The sequence below is a fragment of the Castor canadensis genome, chromosome 8 (assembly GCF_047511655.1).
Source record: "Castor canadensis chromosome 8, mCasCan1.hap1v2, whole genome shotgun sequence".
In the NCBI taxonomy this organism is placed as follows: Eukaryota; Metazoa; Chordata; class Mammalia; order Rodentia; family Castoridae; genus Castor; species Castor canadensis.
Window position 1 is genome coordinate 92,087,553 of NC_133393.1, and position 20,214 is coordinate 92,107,766.

Here is a 20,214-nt window from a genome sequence, read left to right on the forward strand (position 1 = left end):
ATGGGAAACCTAACATCAGTGACAGAATTCATTCTTCTTGGACTGACAGATGATGTCATGCTTCAAGCTGTGCTTTTCCTTTTTCTGCTTCTAAATTATTTTTTAAGTATCATGGGAAATCTGACCATCACCATTCTGACCCTACTCGATCAGCACCTCCAGACACCTATGTATTTCTTCCTCCGAAATTTTGCAATTTTGGAAATATCTTTTACCTCTGTCTTTGTTCCCCAAACTCTAGTCAATATTGAAACTGGAGACAAGATTATCCTTTGCTGGTTGCTCACTCAGTATTTTTTTGTAATCCTTCTGGGAGCAACTGAATTTTACCTTTTATCTGCCATGTTTTATGATCACTATGTTGCCATTTGTAGACCCTTGCATTACACAGCTGTAATGAGCAAGAGACTTTGCATTCAACTTGTCCTAAGTTCCTGGCTCTCTGGTTTTGTGGTTGTCATTGTGTCACATGTAATGACTGATCAGCTGCCTTTCTGTGCATCCAATGTCATCAGTCATTACTGTTGTGATTAGACTATATTATTGCATTTGTCCTGTGTAGACACATTTTGTAGAAAGGATTCACTTTGTGCTTGCTGCGGTGACCCTAATCCTTACCCTGTTTCTGGTGATTCTTTCCTACACCTGCATTATCAGGACCATTCTGAGAATCCCTTCCATTCAACAGAGAAAAAAACCCTTTTCTACATGTTCCTTTCACATGATTGTGGTCTTGCTTTCTTATGGAAGCTGTATCTTCATGTATATAAATCCTTCTGTTAAGGATACAGAAAATTTTAATAAGAGGATGGCTGTTTTAAACAACTCCATTGCCCCTGTGTTGAATCCCTTCATCTACACTCTATGGAACAAGCAAGTGAAAATAGCCTTCAAAGATATGTTCAGTAAAATGGCAACTTTTATTAAAAAGTGAAACTCTTTGAAGCTCATTATTAATATAAGAAATGTTTAGAAGACCATAGTTGTAATGTCATGCAATTCAAACATATTTTCTCCATTTTGTAATCAGTATTCTGTAATCAGTATTTACCGTATGTAATCAGTATTCTGTAATCAGTATTTACCGTATACCCTGATACGGTAAAAGTAGTTTTTCATTTTGCTCCTTTTAAAAACATCCAGATGTATTCCATTTACTGTGTGGGATGGAATCCTGTTTTTCTAACACAAATGTATTCCATTTACTGTGTGGGATGGAATCCTGTTTTTCTAAAACAAATCCTTGCCAAATTTAAAAAATATATATATATCCAGATGTGTTTGTGTCCTCTAACCCTTTATTGTGATTTTTATCTATTTAGAAGAAGAGTTAAACCCAACTAGGGTGCAGAACCAGAAAGCGTGTGCTCTGTGTCTCCAAAATCTTGCTGAGACCCTGGAGCTTCACTTGGTGGAAATAAAACACCAAGGAGAATCAAAATTTAGACACCCTGATCCCTAGCCTGTAGAAAGCTTCTCCACACCACATTACACTGAGAAAACAGGTGGACTGCAGCTACCACCACCTCGGCTGCTGGCTCCAAACCTGCTTGGGAGACATTCATCAGACCAAACAGGTGAGTGCCAACTGCCATGCAGTATTCCACCAGCCAACCCTGGGATAAACCAGCACAACCCCCTGGCCAGACTGCTCCCCCCCCAAAAAAAAACCTGAACAATAAACAATGAGCTGAAAACTAGCACACAGTGGAAGGGGTGTCTGTAAGTGCACTGAAAGCGCACCAGAGAAGGGGGGAAGAACAAGAAGCTAATCTCCAAGTGAACTATCAGTAAACAAATGGCTGGAAAGGCAGGAACGTGGACAGTGGGTGGGTGATAAGCCACTGCCTGAAGTAGGGCAGGTAGTGGACCACAAAGCCCATCTCCTGAGCCAGTGAGCAACACCCAAAGTCAAATATTCTGCAAAATTGAAAACAAACAGCAAACCATCACATCATGCCAACAGCAGGGGAGGCTGACCTTGACAAAGAGAAGGAGGGTGAAACAAAGAAACAAGTCCCTAGTAAACAAGTACACCAAAAAGCTATCTCTAAACCAAGACAGCTGGTGGACCACAGAGCTGATCTCCTGAACCTGAGGACAGCATGCAAACTTAAATGCCACACTTCATTGAGGGAAAAGCTGACCAAGCAGCTGCTGCTGAAAGACAGAAGAATAAAACCCAGGAAATCACCTGGGGAGACCATGACAGAACTTTTGCTTATACGCGAACACCAGGTCTGGATGCTGGAGGAGTAACACCAGAACTTAAACCAAGGCTGAAATTCTATTGTTCCTGAATGTGAAGATTTTTGTTTGTTTGTTTTGTTTCTTGTTTGTTTGTTCATCTATCCCAAAGATTTCTTTGAGATTTTTTTTGTTGTTGTTGTTAGTTTTATTATTGTGGGTTTTCTATTTTTACTTCTACTCCTAGTATCTTTTTTCTCTTTTTAAATTTTCTTTCTATACTGTCAGCTTAACTGTCATCATCCTCTCATTCCTACTCTCACCCCCTTCACTCTCCATCCTTCTCCTGTGCTAAAACCCATTGCTCCCCTATCAAACAACTCATTCTGCCTGCTCTCATCCCCTCTCTTCCCCCATACCTCACCTTCCCCTCCCATTGTCCCCAAACGTGTTACCAGACTACTCCCTCCTTCACACTCATCACCCACTGAACAACCTACTATACAGACTCTACACAACCCTGAATCCCTGCAATCCCTAACACTAATACCCTCTTCTACAATAACAAAAATATACCCAAACACACATAAAGACCACAAAAACAGCAGCCCCTACACTGCTTTCCCCACTCACGCTCTGCATTTCCCATTTCCACCTTTAATGCCATCCTATCCAACTCCCCAAATTTCTATAGCTAGCATTACAAACATTAACCACCCAACTCCTGCTGCTTATAGCTATTACCACCAGGGAATCTTCTATATAACACATAAACTACTGGTAGTGTATTAAACCTGTGAATTAGTCAATATTAAATTATACTCAGACCAGGGACAGAAATAAAACACACACTCTTAGCTAAAAACCAAGATAGCCACAAAACGAAAATTAAATCAAGGGAAAGAAAACAGGTGACTGAAATCACCAACTACCCTATCAAGATCAAAGATGCACAGTACAAAGTGGAGCAATGGGAAGAAGTAAAAAGGATGGAAACCATTGTCAGTCCCCCAAAATAATTGAATACATGATTCAGAAGGAAATGAAGAAAATGGATAGCCAGCTCCAGACTCCAACAAAATAAAGATAAATGACACCAAGGAACCCAACGATGTCCAGAAAAACACTCTCAATGAAGCAATCCTGCAAGTAATCACTGAGAATTTCATGGAGATGATACTAGACATGGTAAACCAAAATGTTTAGGAGACACTCAAGAAATTTCAAGACACCAAAAATAAAGAATATGAGAAGACACAAAAACAGGTAAATGAACTCATAGGAGCCCTAAGTAAACACAAAAGTGAAATAGAGAACACTATAAGCAGGAGATAAATGAATTAAAGATAAAAATAGACAATATTAAGGAGGAAGTGACCCATGATATAGAAAACCACAGAAAAAAGAATCAAACAGAAACACAAAACACAGTGGAAGCCCTCTCAAGCAAACTAGAACAAGCTGAAGACAGAATCTCAGAACTTGATGGTAAAATGGAAATTGAAGGAAAAATTGAACAGCTATTAGTCAAACAACTCAAGTCCTGCTAAAGGAATATGCAAGAACTCAGTGACTCCATCAAAAGACCAAACTTGAGAACCATGGGCATTGAAGATGCAGAAAATGTCCAAACAAAAGGGATTCATTACATATTCAATAAAATAATAACAGAAAATTTCCCAAATCTAGAGAAAGTTATGCCAATTCAGGTACAGGAAGCCTCCAGGACACCAAACAGACATGACCAAAATAGATCTTCCCTATGACATATTATCATTAAAACAACAAGTACAGAGAATAGAGAAAGAATATTGAAGGTTGGAAGAGAGGAAAAACAAATAAAATGCAAAGGTAAACCCATCAAAATCACAGCAGATTTCTCAATGGAAACCTTAAATCAAGTAGGGCATGGAGTGAGCTATTCTGGGCACTGAATGAAAATAAATTCAACCCTAGGACACTCTACCCAGAAAAACTATCATTCAAAATAGATGGAGCAGTAAAAGTCTTCCATGATAAGCACAAACTAAAACAATATATGGCCACCAAGCCATCACTACAAAAGATTCTTCAAGGATTTCTGCACACAGAAAAAGAAAGCAAACAAAACCATGGGAAGACAGGCCAAATCAAACCACAGGAGAAGAAAAGACAAGGATTCAGAGATAAACATTGATTCAGCTGTACACTGAAACCTTTAAACAACAAAAACAACTAAACATCAGGAATCACCAAATACCTATCAATATTGACACTGAATGTCAATGAAATCAATTTCTCCATCAAAAGACACCATTTGGCAAACTGGGTAAAAAAGGAAGATCAATGAATCTGTTGTTTATAGGAGACCCATCTCCTGACAGAAACAAACACTGGCTTAGGGTGAAGGCTAGAAGATTTGCCAAGTCAATGGCCCATGAAAACAATCAGGAGTAGAAATACTTATCTCAGACAAAGTAGACTTCAAACATACATTGATCAAATGAGATAAAGAAGATACTTCATACTAATAAAAGGGAAAATACACCAAAAGGAAATCATTATCAATCTATATGCACTCAATGTCAGTGTAACCAATTTCATCAAGCATACTCTAAAGGATTTAAAAGTGCATATAGACTCCAACACAGTGGTAGAGGGAGATTTTAATACCCCCCTATCAACAATAAATAAAGAAATTCTAGAACTAAATCACAACATAGATCAAATGGACCTAGCTGATGTCTACAGAATATTTCATCCAACTGCTGCACAATATACATTCTTCTCAGCAGCCCATGGAACTTTCTCCAAATTTGATCATATCTTAGGACACAAAGCAAGCCTCAGCCTATATAAGAAAATAGAAATAATCTCCTGCATTCTATCTGATCACAATGCATTAAAACTAGAACTCAACAACAAAAACAATAGCAGAAAATATGCAAACAATTGGAAGCTGAACAACACAGTGCTCAATGATCAATGGGTCATTGATGAAATAAAAGAGGAAATTAAAAGGTTCCTGGATGTGAATGAAAGTGAAAACATGACCTACCAGAATCTATGGGACACAACAAAGGCAGTAGTAAGTTTATAGCCATGAGTGCATATATTAATGGTCAGAAAGATCTCAAATCAATGTACAGCTCAAACTCCTAGAAAAACAAGAACAAGCAAAATGCAAAACAAGCAAAAGGAGAGAAATGATAAAAATAAGGGCTGAAATTAATGAAGTAGATACCAAAAAAAAAAAAAAAGAAAGAAAGAAAGAACAAAGACATTCAAAGAATCAATGAAACAAAAAGCTGGTTCTTTGAGAAAATAAAAAAGATTGACAGACCTCTGGCAAATCCAACTAAAAAGAGGAGGGGAAAAAGCCCAAGTCAGGAAAAACAAAAACACTAAAATGGAGATAGCAGTAAACACATGGAAATGCAGGGAATCATCAGAGACTACTTTGAGAAACTATATTCCAATAAATTTGATAATCTTGAAGAAATGGACAAATTCCTTGATACTTATTACCATCCAAAATTGAGCCAAGGGGATATTAACCACCTCAATAGATCTTTAACACAAAATGAAATTGAAGCAATAAAGAGTCTTCCAAAAAAGAAAAGTCCAGGATCTGATGGATTCTCTGCTGAATTCTATCAGACCTTTAAAAAAAGAACAGATACCAACTTTTCTTAAACTTTTCCATGAAATAGAAAGGGAGGGAAAACTGCCTAACTCATTCTATGAAGCCAATATTACACTCATCCCAAAACCAAAGACACCTCCAAAAAGGAGAACTATAGACAAATCTCCTTAATGAATGCCAATGCAAAAATCCTCAATAAAATAATGGCAAACTGAATTCAACAACATATCAGAAACATCATTCACCTAGACTAAGTCAGCTTCATCCCAGAGATGCAGGGGTGGCTCAACATATGAAAATCTATTAATGTAATGCAGCACATTAGCAAAAGCAAAGACAAAACCATTTGATCATCTCAATAGATTTAGAAAAAGCCTTTGATAAGATTCAACACCACTTCAAGATAAAAACTCTAAGAAAATTAGGACTAAAAAAATGTACCTCAACGTTATAAAGGCTAGGTATGACAAACCTATAGCCAACATCACACATAATCAAGAAAAACTGTAACCATTTCCCCTAAAACCAGGAACAAGAAAAGGGTGTCCACTATCCCCACTCTTATTCAACATAGGCCTGGAATTCCCAGCCAGAGCAATTAGGCAAGAAGGAGAAATAAAATGAATACAAATAGGTAAAGAAACAGTCAAAATATCCCTATTTGCAGATGACATGGTCCTATACCTCAAAAATCAAAATACTCTGTGCCAAAACTCCTAGACACCATCAACGGCTTCAGCAAGGTGTCAGAATACAAAATCAACTTTCAACAATCATTAGCTTTTCTATTCACCAACAGTGAATAAGCTGAGAAGGAATATATGGAAACAATTCCATTTACAATAGCTTCAGAAAAAAATCAAATATCTAGGAGTAAACTTAACAAAGGATGTGAATGACCTCTACAAGGAGAACTACAAACCTGAGAAGAAAGAGATTGAGGAAGACTACAGAAGGTGGAAAGATCTTCCATGCCCATAGATTGGTAGAATCAACATAGTAAAAATGGCTACACTACCAAAAGCAATCTACAAGTTTAATGCAATTCCCATCAAAATCCCCCAATGACATTCATCACAGAGACTGAAAAATTACCCAAAAGTTCATTTGGAAACACAGGAGACAATGAATAGCCAAGGCAATTTTGAGAAAAAAGAGCAATGCTGGAGGTATCACAGTGCCCAACTTCAAATTATATTCCAGGAAATAGCAATAAAAACAGCATGGTATTGGCACAAAAACAGATATGAAGACCAGTGGAACAGAATATATTACTCGGATATGAATCCACACATCTATGCCCATCTTATTTTTGACAAAGGTGCCAAAAACACGTGATGGAAAATAGACAGCCTCTTCAAGAAATGTTGCTTTGAAAAATGGTTATTTGCCAGCAGAAAAACCTTAACTAGATCCATGTTTTTCACCCTGTAGTAATATCAACTCAAAATGGATCACTTGATTCATTTAATATCAAACCAAAACCTCTGAAGTTACTACAGAAAAGAGCAGGGAATACTCTGGAAGCAATAGGTATAGGCAATGACTTCTTCAATAGAACCCCAGCAGTTCAGCAACTAAGAGAAAGAAAGGATCGACAAATGGGACTACATGAAATTAAAAAGCCTCTGCACAACAAAAAAATGATGTCTAAACTGAAGAGACAACCCACAGAGTGGGAGAAAATATTTGCCACCTATACATCAGACAAAGGACTGATAACCGGAATAAAGAGGGAGCTCAAAAAACTAAACTCCCCCCAAATCAATGAACTAATAAAGAAGTGGGCAACTGAACTAAACAGAAATTTCTCAAAAGAAGAAATTCAAATGGCCAAAAAACATGCTCCCCATCTCTGGCCATAAAGGAAATGCAAATCAAAACCACACTAAGATTCCACCTCACCCCTATTAGAATAGCTTCATTAAAACACCACCAACTACAAATGTTGGCATGGATGTGGGGAAAAAGGAACGCTTGTACACTGCTGGTGGGAATGTAAGCTAGTACAACCACACTGGAAAACAATATGGAGGCTTCTTTAAAAATCTAAACATAGATCTGCCATATGACCCAGTAAACCCAAAAGAATGTGACTCAGTTTACTCCAGAGGCACCTGCACATCCATGTTTATTGCAGCTCTATTTACAATCACCAAGTTATGGAAACAACAAAGATGTCCCACTACTGACAAACTTATTAAGAAGATGTGGTATTTATACACAACGGAATTTTACGCAGCCATGAAGAAGAATGATATCTTGTCATTCACAAACAATTGGTTGGAACTGGAGAATATCATCTTAAGCAAAGTTAGCCAGGCTCAGAAAGCCAAAAAATCATATGTTCTCCTTCATATGCAGACTTTAGACCTAAAATAAATACAGTAATATTATTGAACATGGGTCACATGCTGAGGGGAGAACACATACAGAAAGAATAGCAAAAGGTAGGAAACCAAAAACTTGAAAGTGTTTGATGTCCCCACTGCAGAGGAGTTAATATATCAACCTTAAAATGACAGAGGTCACTATGAGAGGGTAACTGGTAAGTAGTGAAGAAGTCTGGTAGAGATATGTCTTATTGTTGCTTATTTCTTCTCTTCAACAAAGTTGGAGAAGAAGGTAGAACAGGTTTTGTCTGGAAGCAAAGGGGTAGGGAAAAGTGAGCAGGGTTGGAGGGAAAGGGGGAGAGATGGCCCAAACAATGTATGTACATATGAATAAATGAATAAATAAACCAAAAAAATGTATTTGACAATTCCAGTGTCACTAGCAATAAATATATAAAGCCATATAAATATCTAACATACAGTTGATGTTAATGAGTTAATTTGTTACTTTTTGCTTTAGACAGACACATAATTGAGTCATGACTTCACTCATTAGTTTATTTCTTGTTTTAAACACTATAATCAGTATACTAACTATAGCCACTCAAAATACTCAGTTTTAAAAGACAGATTTAGGAATTAAAATACCTATGCATTTTAATGATAGAGATTTTTCTTTTAAAACACACAAGTGCATGTACACCCAAAGACATTTTGAAAGCCAAGTCAAAGTAGCCAATTTAGTGAATGCTATGTTCATATATTGCAATATCACACAGTGAATTCCATTAATATGTACAATTAATATATATTAGTAAAATTATAATTAACTGAACTTACACTTTCATCTGGAAGAAAACTAGTACCCAGTAAAAATTACAGAAAACATGAATTAGTACTAAGTCTATCAACTTGATAAGCCACACATTCTTTAAGCAGTAATAAATGTTATTCAAAATTATATGTAAGCTACATTTCAGCTTACAAATTAGGAAAATATGAAAATGATGATTACATGTTATTTTGCCTTTGAGTATTTTGCCTCTGTGTCTTTAAAAATAATCAGTATGCATGTAATAGATATTATTCACAAGATTAAATTAATATATTTCATTGTGGGAATGTTTGAATTAATTATAATATTCCTATATGATTCAAGAATTTCTCTCAAATGCGTTTAACGTTGACAATATCTTGAAAACTCTCCTTTGCAAAGTAGTTTCTGTTAGAGCTCTAATTGTTGATGATTACAGAAGGAATGGTCAAGTGTAAGCCAATAGAACTACTTCTAATAAAAAATAGTGCTTTAAATATAAAGTACTCTAGGAGAAATTGCAAAGATTAATGTCACCATCAAGGACTTGAAAAATGTAGATGTGTTTTCTCCATTCAATTCTGCATTCAGATTTCCAAAGTGTCTTATGAATCAGATCAATAAATCCTGGAGGATGACAGCTAATTTTCATAAACTTAATCAGGTATTGGCTTCCATTGAATCTTATGCTCAAGTTGTGTCTTTGTGGCAGGAAAAATCAATACATCACAGTGGAAATCAATACATAAATGTTTTCTCAATCTGTACGTTTTATTAAATACCATGATCAGTAGCTAGTGTTCAGCTGGGAAGGTTAACACAACAATGCATTGCCCCACCCTATCACAAATGCATATCAACTCCAGTATATCTCATAATCTAATCTTAGGGAAACTGATTGCCTTTTTTTTCTTCAGAGCATGATCACTTTTTCATTTTTTTCATTTGGTTGATGAGTGTATACTGAATAGACCTTGTAAGCAGGAAGTGGTAAGGAATCCAGCACATTTATAAAACACAGATTAGCTGAAAGGTGGAGTATAACTCACAACAATTAATGGTTCTGTCACTTTAGTGAAATTTCTAGAGATCTCTTGTTCTGGAAGATGTTAAGATATCCATTGAAAACTGAAGTACAAGTTACTATATATGGTCCCTCCTACTACCAGGAAAGTGCTACACCACCCATTGAGCCTCCTTTCATCTAGAGTATGAATACCACAACTCTTTGATACTTTTATGTGTGACATCCAGAATAAGAGAATTCTCTCCCTCAGGTCCAGGCTTCTGTGCAAGCACTCATGCCATGTGGATCTTATGATCCAGCAGATTCGATGCTGCACGAAGTTGCATTGGCAAACATGCATGTTGTATGTATACTTTTACAGTTCCTTATAGGTGAATCACAGTACAGAAATTTAGAATTTGGAGAAAATCCATGCCATCTTCTATGGATATTTATCTTCCTTTTCAAAACCCACTTTTGGATTGCTATTGGGACTTGGTACAGAATAATTGTTTAGCCAAGTTTCTATGTGATTTGCCCAACATGAAGCAGATGTTGTCTGATCCTCCTAGCCATGTAGCACTCCATCATCAGAATGGAATGAAATCCTGACCCCTGAGTAATTCAATAACAGACGAATATATACATCCAGATAGCCATGCTTAGAGAATAGGTGAGTCAGACCCATACGTTAGCAACTGTTGTATTGGCACTACTTTTTCTTTTCATAACTATGGCTTCATGGGAAGTCATTTGTGGCACAATTTCCATATGAAGGTCATATTCATGATGACAGTGATGGAGGCTATATATGGCCCCAATAGCATAGCCTCAGGGACCTACTAATGTCTGGTATAGTTCTGTTGCTGCTGAAAGTCAAGTTTAGAAGAAATATACACCAATACTAATATTGCAAACTTTTTAAGGCAACCAGTAATTTACTTCACTTGGTAACACTTGACTACACTGGATCCCTTCTACCTTACATGAATCAGACATTGATACTGATTGGAACTGATAACTACTCTGGATATAAAATTTCCTTCCATGCTTGTAGGACCTTAGATATCACCACTATCTGAGGCATTTAAGAATGGCTGACCAATTGATGTAGAATCTAACACAATGTTACATTGAACCAAGGCCCATTTTCATGAAGGAAATTTAGCATTAGGTATATGATCATAATCAACACAAGCAAATGACCTAATAAAACAACAGAATGGTCAATTAAACCACAGTTGTGGGACCCAGATGATGAATGGAGTGTCATCCTCCATGATATAGCATCCAAAAATTGACTGGCTAGGCTCTTCTGCTCTTCTCAGATAGACATTGTGCAAAAGTGAGGAGAAGCAGGCCATTAACAGGTTTCTGTGAACAGCAACTGTGGATTACAGTGCACAGCAGCAGGTGGTAAATTCTAGCACTGTAGCTTCTGCCCCTTAGGGTCAGAAAGAGGAACTCTGACAGTTGAAGCAGCAAGGGTAAGTGTTACAACTCTTGGTGCAGTGGTTAGGTTTTGGATGTTTGACAGTGGGGGAAGGGAGATATGTAGGTTGTGACACCTCGTAGATTCTGATGATGTTAGTTTCACTCCATTGGGGAGATATCCTTGTGTCACATTGGGAGGCCCAGTTGTCCACGGATGTTCCCCTTCCAGTGGCTGAGGTCTGCAATGTCAGTTTCACTTCTTGCCTGGCTCGCTGCTGCTACATCAATGGGATGATGTCAGTTTCACTCTCCATGCTGCTGCTGTACTCTTTTGATCTTTTTTTTTTGTGTGGTATTGGGGCTTAAACTCAGGGTCTCACATTTGCTACATAGGTATTTTACCACTGGAGCCACTCTTCCAGCACTGCTGCTGTACTGTTTACCACTTGGTTTTCTCTTCTTTGTTCTACCTGCCAGTCACTCTATTAATGATGAAAATCATAAGTAGACATGAAAGACCACTTGTGGAAAATCTGTACCTGCAGTTACAACACCAAAGAGCATCACAGGAGAGTGGTTTTTTGTTGCTTATCAAAATAACTGAACAGTGTGTTCATAGTGCCAAGAAAGCAGTGTGATAAGGGTGTTTGTATCAATCATGGGAAATTCCCTGTCACCAGTCATGGCATTCCCTTATGTTAAAAAAAAAAAAACCTGTGAGTGGTGTGTCTGCATCACTCACAGGTCTTTGTCTTGGATACCTGGAAGTGTTTCCTCTTGGCCTGGGTAGAAGTGATTTTAGGGTCATCTATAGTCCACTGAGTATCATGGTGACAAATCTCTGATATATGCAGTTTCTTGGAGCAGTGCTTTCAGGAGCTTAAGTTGTACTTTGGGTTCATAATTAGATAGGTTTCATTCCAGGAATGCAAGAATGGTACAACATTTGCAAGTCAATAAACATAGTACAACATTAAACATAGTAAAACAATAAACAGACCCGAGGACAAAAATGACATCATCATATCAATAGATGCAAAAAAATGCCTCCAACAAAATTCAGTATTCTCTCATGATCAAAATTCTGATGAAACTAGAAATAGAAGAAACATACTCAAACATTATAAATTCTATATTTGACAAACATATTGCCAACATCATACTAAGTGGGGAAAAATTATAACCATTTCTTATAAAATCATGACTGAGACAAGGTTGTCCACTCTTACTCAATGTAGTTATAGAATTCCTAACCTGAGCAATAAGACAGGAGGGAGAAAAAAAGGGATTCAAGTAGGGAAAGAAGTCAAATTATCCCTATTTGCAGATGATATAATGTTGTACTTGAAAGACCCTAAAATGTCAACCAAAAAACCTCTTAGATCTCGTAAACACAGTCAGCAAAGTAGCAGCATACAACATCCAAACACAATATTCAGTAGCATTTCAATACACCAACAATGAACAGTCTGAAGAAAAATCAGGAAAACAATACCATTTACAACAGCATGAAAAAATGAAAATATCTAGGAGCAAATTTAATGAAGGAAGTGAGAGACCTCTACAATGAAAACTATCAATCATGTAAGAAAAAGACCAAGAAGATACTAGAATATGAAAGGACATCCCATGCTCATGGATAAAAGAATCAGTATTGTGAGAATGGCTGCACTACCAAAAGCAAACTACATGTTAGATGCACATCCCATTCAAATTAAAATGGTATTCTTCGCAGAGATAGAAAAAATCAAATCCACAGTTTATATGGAAGAACAAAGACCTAAAGTAGCCAGTACAATCCAGAACAAAAAGAGAAATGTGGGAGGAATCACAATACTTGAATTCCAACTGTACTATAAAGCCATAGTAATATAGTTATGGTACTGACACAAAAACAGATGTGAGGATCTATGGAATAGATAAGAATGCCCTATTTGATAAAGGAACCCAACTTGTGTGTTGGAGAAAAGACAGCCTCTTCAACAAATGGTGCTGGGAAAATTGGATATCTACCTGTAGAAGATTGAAACTAGATTGCAGTCTCTCACTTTATAACAGTATCAATTCAAAATGTATCAAAGATCTTAATGTAATATCTGAAACTGTGAAACTAGGGAAAATAAACATATAGGCATAGGTAAAAACCTCTTAGATAGAACTGAAATAGCTCTATAATTAAGATAAAGGATTGACAACTGGGACTGCATCTCACTAAAAAGCTTCTGCATAGCAAAGGAAACAGTCACTACATTGAAGACACGACCTACAAAATGGGAGAAATCTTTGCCAGTTATACATCTGACAAGAGGTTAATAGCCAGAATAAACAGGAAGCTAAAAAACTCTAATCCTGTAAAGAATCAACAACCCAATGAAGAAATGAGTAAACAAACTTAATAGACAATTCCTAGAAGTACAAATGACTAATAAATATGTGAAGAAATGCTCAATATCCTTGGCCATAAATGAAATTCAAATCTAAAACACATTGAGATTTCACCTCCCTTTAGTAAGGATGGTTATTATAATCAATAACACAAACAACAACAGATGCTGACAAGGGTGCCAGGAAAAAGGAATCCCTATTTTCTATTAGTAGGAATGTAAACTATTGTGACCATGGTAGAAAGCAGTATGGAGGTTCCTCAAAAATCAAAATAGACCTACCAGATGATTGCAATACCTCTTCTGGGAATATACCCAAAGGAATGTAAGCCAGAACACAATAGAGCCACTTGCATACCCATATTTATGGCAACAGTACTCATAATAACCACAATTTGGAAACCACCCAGATGCCCTACAACTAAGAATGGAGTAAGAAAAGGTGATAAGCAATAACTCACCATAAGCAATGGTGAGTTTTCAGCCATAAAGAAAAATGAAATTATGTTGTTTTCAGGTAAATGGATAGAACTGGATATCATGATGTTAAATGAAGTAAGCCAGGCTCAGAAGGGCAAAGATCAGATTTTTTTCCCTCATAAATGAAGTTTGACCTAAAAGATAAATGTATGTATACGTATATGATCATGTATATATACACACCACACAAATATATATGTGTATATGTATGAATGTATGTATATATATTCAAATAAAAAGATAAAGAATTTAAAAAATATAATTCCAATGCCATTAAAACACTGAACATTTAAAAATTTTAATTAGCATAAATATACATCTATGAGTGAATGAGACAGAGAACATGATTGTAATAGTGGGTCTGTCTGCAGGAACTAGAAGGAGGTGGGAGAGGAAAAGAGAATGGTAGAGAGTGAATAATATCAAAATATATTTCACCTGTGTATGAAGATAGCATAAGAAAATTCTTTGAAAGCTGTTAAATAATATTGGAGCAGGGAGATAGAGAAAGAGCAAGCAATAGAGGGGGTTAATCTGATTAAAGTACAATGCACACATTTGCAAAATACCTTGGCAAAACCCCATTTAACAACAATATACACATTTTTAAAATGAAGGACAGGAAGGCAAAACAGGTCCTATCTAAGAGTGGGTATCAGTGAGACAGGGGAGGGTAGATGGAAAGAGTAAAGGAGAGCAGATATGGTCAATGTATAGTGTATTTGTGTATGAAAATAGAACAATGAAATCTGTTAAAATTGTTCTAAGAAGGGGGCATGGTGATGAGGGGTAATGATGGAGAGAGTGAATCTCATTAAGATGCATTGTATCAGAAGTCCAAAAGTTGCATGTTGTCTCTCATTTGTGAAATATATACCTAATTTAAAAAAGGTGTATTATGAATAACTGCTCACACTAAGGGGAGGAGGTCACATATGAGAGGGATAGGGTAAAAGAAGGAAACTAAGGAGATAAATTTGGTTAATATACTATATATATAAATGAATACATAATTCTTAAACTGGCTAAAGCATGGCACTGGTGGCTCATGCCTGTAATCCTAGCTACTTTGGAATCAGAAATCAGGAGGATTGCTGTTTGAAGCCAGCCTGGACAAATAGTTTGCAAGTCCCTATCTTGAAAAACCCTTCACCATAATAAGGCTAGTGGACTGGACCAAAGTGAAGGCCTTGAGTTCAAACCAGTATCACTCACAAACAAACAAACAAAACAAAAAAACCTGACTGGAACTACCATAAGAAAGGGACTGAGTTATGCAGCTGGTGGAGTGGCTCAAGTGGTGGAATGCCTGCTTAGCAAGCCTGAGGCACTGAGTTCAAACCCCAGTACTGAAGAAAAAAAAGAAAGGGACTAAGGTAGAATGAAGAAAAATAGACGAGATGAACCAATTGGGATTATAATACACATTTACATGGAAACATCACAAAGAAGATCCCTGGGTAGCTACCTTTCTCTCAAACAAGCCAAACAATGTCATTTTTTTCTTTTTTCTTCTACAAAATCAGAGAACAGGAGGGAGAAACAGGTCCTGCCCAAGTTGGGGAGGGGTACCAATAGGAGGGAGAGGTGGTGGGGAAAGAGGGCAGGAGGATGCATATAGCTCAAAAACTGTGTACACATGTATGTAAGTGCAAAAATGATACCAGCTGAAACCATTTCAGGAATGGGGGGATAAAGGACAGTGGGTGGAGGGGGTGAAGTCAAGTAAGATATATTTGATAAATTACAAGAACTTTGTAAATGCCACAATGTAAAATGTACCTACACCCAGAACAACATTAAAAAGATACATTGTAATCACAGTATGAAATGTCATCATTAAGCCCCCATACAATTAATACATGCCAATAGAAATAAAAAATACAAAGAAAAAAATTCAAGCAAAAAACCTAAGACAATTTGTATTACTTTCTCTAGTTATTGATATTTTCAGTAGAATATATTTATATCCAGGATGATGCTAGTACAGATTGATCTTCAAGAAATAATTTTTATTAGTAATCCAGGTAACACTTTCTAATATACCTCATCCTAGGAAGCTGCAGTTAAGGATTTGGGAGGGAAGCCTTGTTCATAAACAAAAACTGCCTGTGATTACTATTCATATGTATCTATCTTGGTATCACATGTAATAGGTATAGAAGTGAGGCTATCCAGGGCTTTGAATTTGGGGTTACTGATTCAAATAAGCATTACAAAAGGGAGTAAGAGTTTTCATACAAATAATGCAATTTGGCTTTCACTTTTTCTACAATGGTCTTATGATGGTTGTCTTCCTTATTGTAAAATTTGAAAATGTGAAAAAGAGGCATGGACAAAATAATAAAATATGTCAATTAGAAATTAGAATACAGTTGAATTCATATAAATCAGACTATTAATCATGTTATTTGCCTTCTATGTAACTTTTCCTAAGGCAGATTTTATTATAAAATATTTATTATTAAAATTTATAAATATACACTGCAGATAGAATAGTATAATGAACATTCATGAATCCATCATCCAGATTTGAGATCATAAATATGATGTTATTCTTATTTAGTGCATTTCTCCTTAATATTTTGGGTGCACAATTCTAAAACAAGTCACATACATGATTTCACTAACAAATAACTGGCTGTTTAAATATAAAAAACAAGGAATTAAAAAATATAATTCTAATAGTATTAACACATTGCACATTTAAAAATTTTAACTAGCATAAATTAATAGCATAAGGGGATTTAACTGTGAGAATTCTATAGATGTGTGCAGTGCACATTGAACAAGTTCAGCCCCTCTATTATATTCTCCTGATCCCCCACTTCCTTCTCTCTTTTTCAAATGGTGTTTGGTGAGTTTTATTATGCTGTCCTCATATAGAACTATGTGGATAGACAGATAAAAGACAATAGATAGATGAGACAGGTAGATAATAAATAGATAGATAGAGATAATGTAAGCTAGTACAATCACTATAGAAAACAATATGGAGGCTTCTTAAAAAAACTAGAAATAGGGAAATTCCAAGATGGCAACTACAGGGAGGAAGCAGAAAGCATGCTTCCTAAAATAAAATCTTGGATGACCCTGGAGATAAACCTTACAGGAAAAACCACCGAAAAGAGGCAAAACTCTGACTACTCCACACTCCCAGGCTGCACATAGCATCCCCACTTCTTGGTAAATGGAGAAACCAGGAGGGCTCCCATGCTGCCAGATGCCATTTCCTACTGGCTTGAGAGATACAGACCACCAGGTGAGCTAAGCGGCATGTGGTACTCTTACAGCAAACCCTGGCCCAGATCAACATAGCCTCTTGGATAGACTGACCCCTACCCAGGAAAAAAAGAGAAAGAAAACAAACTGAATAACAACAACAACAACAAAAAAGACACGTAGCAAAGAGGGTGGGGTGCGCTGAGTGCCGAAGAGGGGGGAAGGGGCCATCCCTCAGAGAACTGTAAATGAACAAGCCTGTCAGAGAAGGCAGGAGTGGCTGCACCTGCCCAGCATCCTTGGAGCAGGAAATCTCATAAAATTGGCAATGTGAGGAAAACTCCACTGGAGAGTGGGGAAGGGGCACTTCCCACATGAACTGTAAATAAACAAGACAGCTGGAGAAGGCAGGAGTGGCAGCATCCGCCCAGCAACCAAGAGTGGGAAAGTTTGTAAGTGGTGGTGTGAGGAAAGCTCCACTGGAGAAGGGGGAAGGGATGCTTCCCACATGAACTGTAAATAAACAAGCCATCTGGAGAAGGCAGGTGTAGTGCCACCTCTCCCAGTGTGCTTGGAAAGGGAAAAGTTTGAAACAGTGGAGGTTGCACCCAGGAGAACCCTAAATAAACAAAGCTTGCAGTACTAGGTGAGTGTTAAGCTCACTCCTGAGATCTACAATCAATAAAACCTCCAGCAACAGCCAGCTGACAGCAGTGGGCAGGTGAGCTGCAGCCTCAAATAGACATTCACAGAACTATCTCCAGACCCTTTTTTTTTTTCTTTTTTTTCTCTTCCTTTGATGAGACAACAACTGAACTACACCTGCATGGTGAAAGACTTACTGAAACTGTATTGAATTTGAATTTAGAATGCTTTGTTGTGTTTTTTGTTTTTTTGTTTTTTTTCACCTTTGATGAGACATGACAGAACTACTTCTGAGACACCATCCCCAGAATTGGAGGCTGAGGGACTAACATCAAAATTATTAAGACTGAAATTTAATTGCATTTGAACTTGGGAATTTTTTTTTAATCCTCTCTGTCTCATTAATGCCTGTTTAGCTTACTGTTGATTAGTACACTATCTCTCCCTGTTTATTTCTTTGACACTGCTTATTTTGCTTGTTTTTATTTGTTTGTTTATTTGTTTTTCCCTTTTTCTTTATCTTCTTTGCTTTCCCTCTCCTCTCACCCTTCCATTCTAAATATCACCAGTGCTATTATTACAAGCTAGAAAATACTTAACTGCACACAGTAAGGGACAGTAACAATACCAAGGGTAATGATGGGAAGATGGAAAAAACAGGGAAACCAGTTTCCCCCCAGCAAAAAATTAGTACAGGAACCAGAGGGAAATGAAGAAAACAGATACTCAGATCCAGACTCCAACAAAATGAAGATAAACTATGTCAAAAAACCTAATGAAGCCCACAACAATCTGAAAGAAGAAATCCTGCAAGTAATCAATGAGATTTTATAGAGATGATACTGGATATGGTCAACCAAAATGTACAGGAGACACTCAAGAAATTCCAAGACAACAAAAGTAGAGAATTGAGGAAGCACAAGAAGAAATAAGAGAAACCATAGAAGCACTGTATAAACACCAAAGTGAAACAAAGAACATGCTTAATAAAGACATAAATGAACTCAGGTCAAAAATAGACAACATTAAAGAGGAAACAACTCAGGATATGGAAAACCTCAGAAAAAAGAACGAAACAGAAATGCAAAACAAAATGGAAGGCCAATCCAGCACAATAGAGCAAGCAGAAGACAAAATCTCAGAACTCAAAGATGAAATGGTAATTAAAGGAAAAACCAAAGAACTATTAGCTGAACAACTCAAGACCTGTAAAAGAAAATGCAAGAACTCACGGACTCCATCAAAAGATCAAACCTGAGAATAATGGGCATTGAAGAAGTAGAAGAGGTTTAAGCAAAGGGAATGCACAGTATATTCAACAAAATAATAACAGATTTCCTAAATCTAGACAAATCTATGCCCATTCAGATGCAAGAGGCCTCCAGAACATCAAACAGACCTGACCAAAATAGAACTATCCCACAGCATATTATCATTAAAACAACAAGTACAGAGACTCAAGAAAGAATATTGAAGGCTGTAAGAGAGAAAAACAAATAACATGCAAAGGCAAACCCTTCAAAATCACGGCAGATGTCTCAACAGAAACATTAAAAGCAAGAACAGCTTGGGGTGAGGTCTTCCAGGAAATGAATGAAAATAACATCAACCCTAGGAACTCTACCCAGCAAAACTATCATTCAAAATACATGGAGCAATGAAAGTCTTCCACGATAAGCAGAAACTAAAACAATATATGACCACAAAGGCACCACTACAAAAGATTCTGCAAGGGATTCTGCACACAGAAAGTGAAACCCAACATAACCATGAAAGGACAGGCAGCACCAAACTACAGGAAAAGAAAAAGCAAGAAAGAAGAGAGTAACATCGATTTAGGTACACACAATCAAACTTTCAAACAATTAAGACAACTAAATGACAGGAATCACCACATACCTATCAGTACTAATGCTTAATGTTAATGGACTTAATTGACCCATCAAAAGGCACCGTTTGATGAGCTGGATTAAAAAGGAAGATTCAACGATCTGTTGCTTGCAGGAGACCCAGCTCACTAACAGAAATAAGCATAGGCTTAGAATGAAAGGCTGGAAGAAGATTTACCAAGCCAGTGGCCCCCG

The 20,214-nt window shown here is 36.9% G+C and overlaps 1 pseudogene; it reads left to right on the forward strand.

The window, feature by feature from the left end:
- LOC109679738 (olfactory receptor 2AP1-like) lies at positions 1-934 on the forward strand (annotated as a pseudogene).
- Positions 935-20,214: the final 19,280 nt, after the last annotated feature.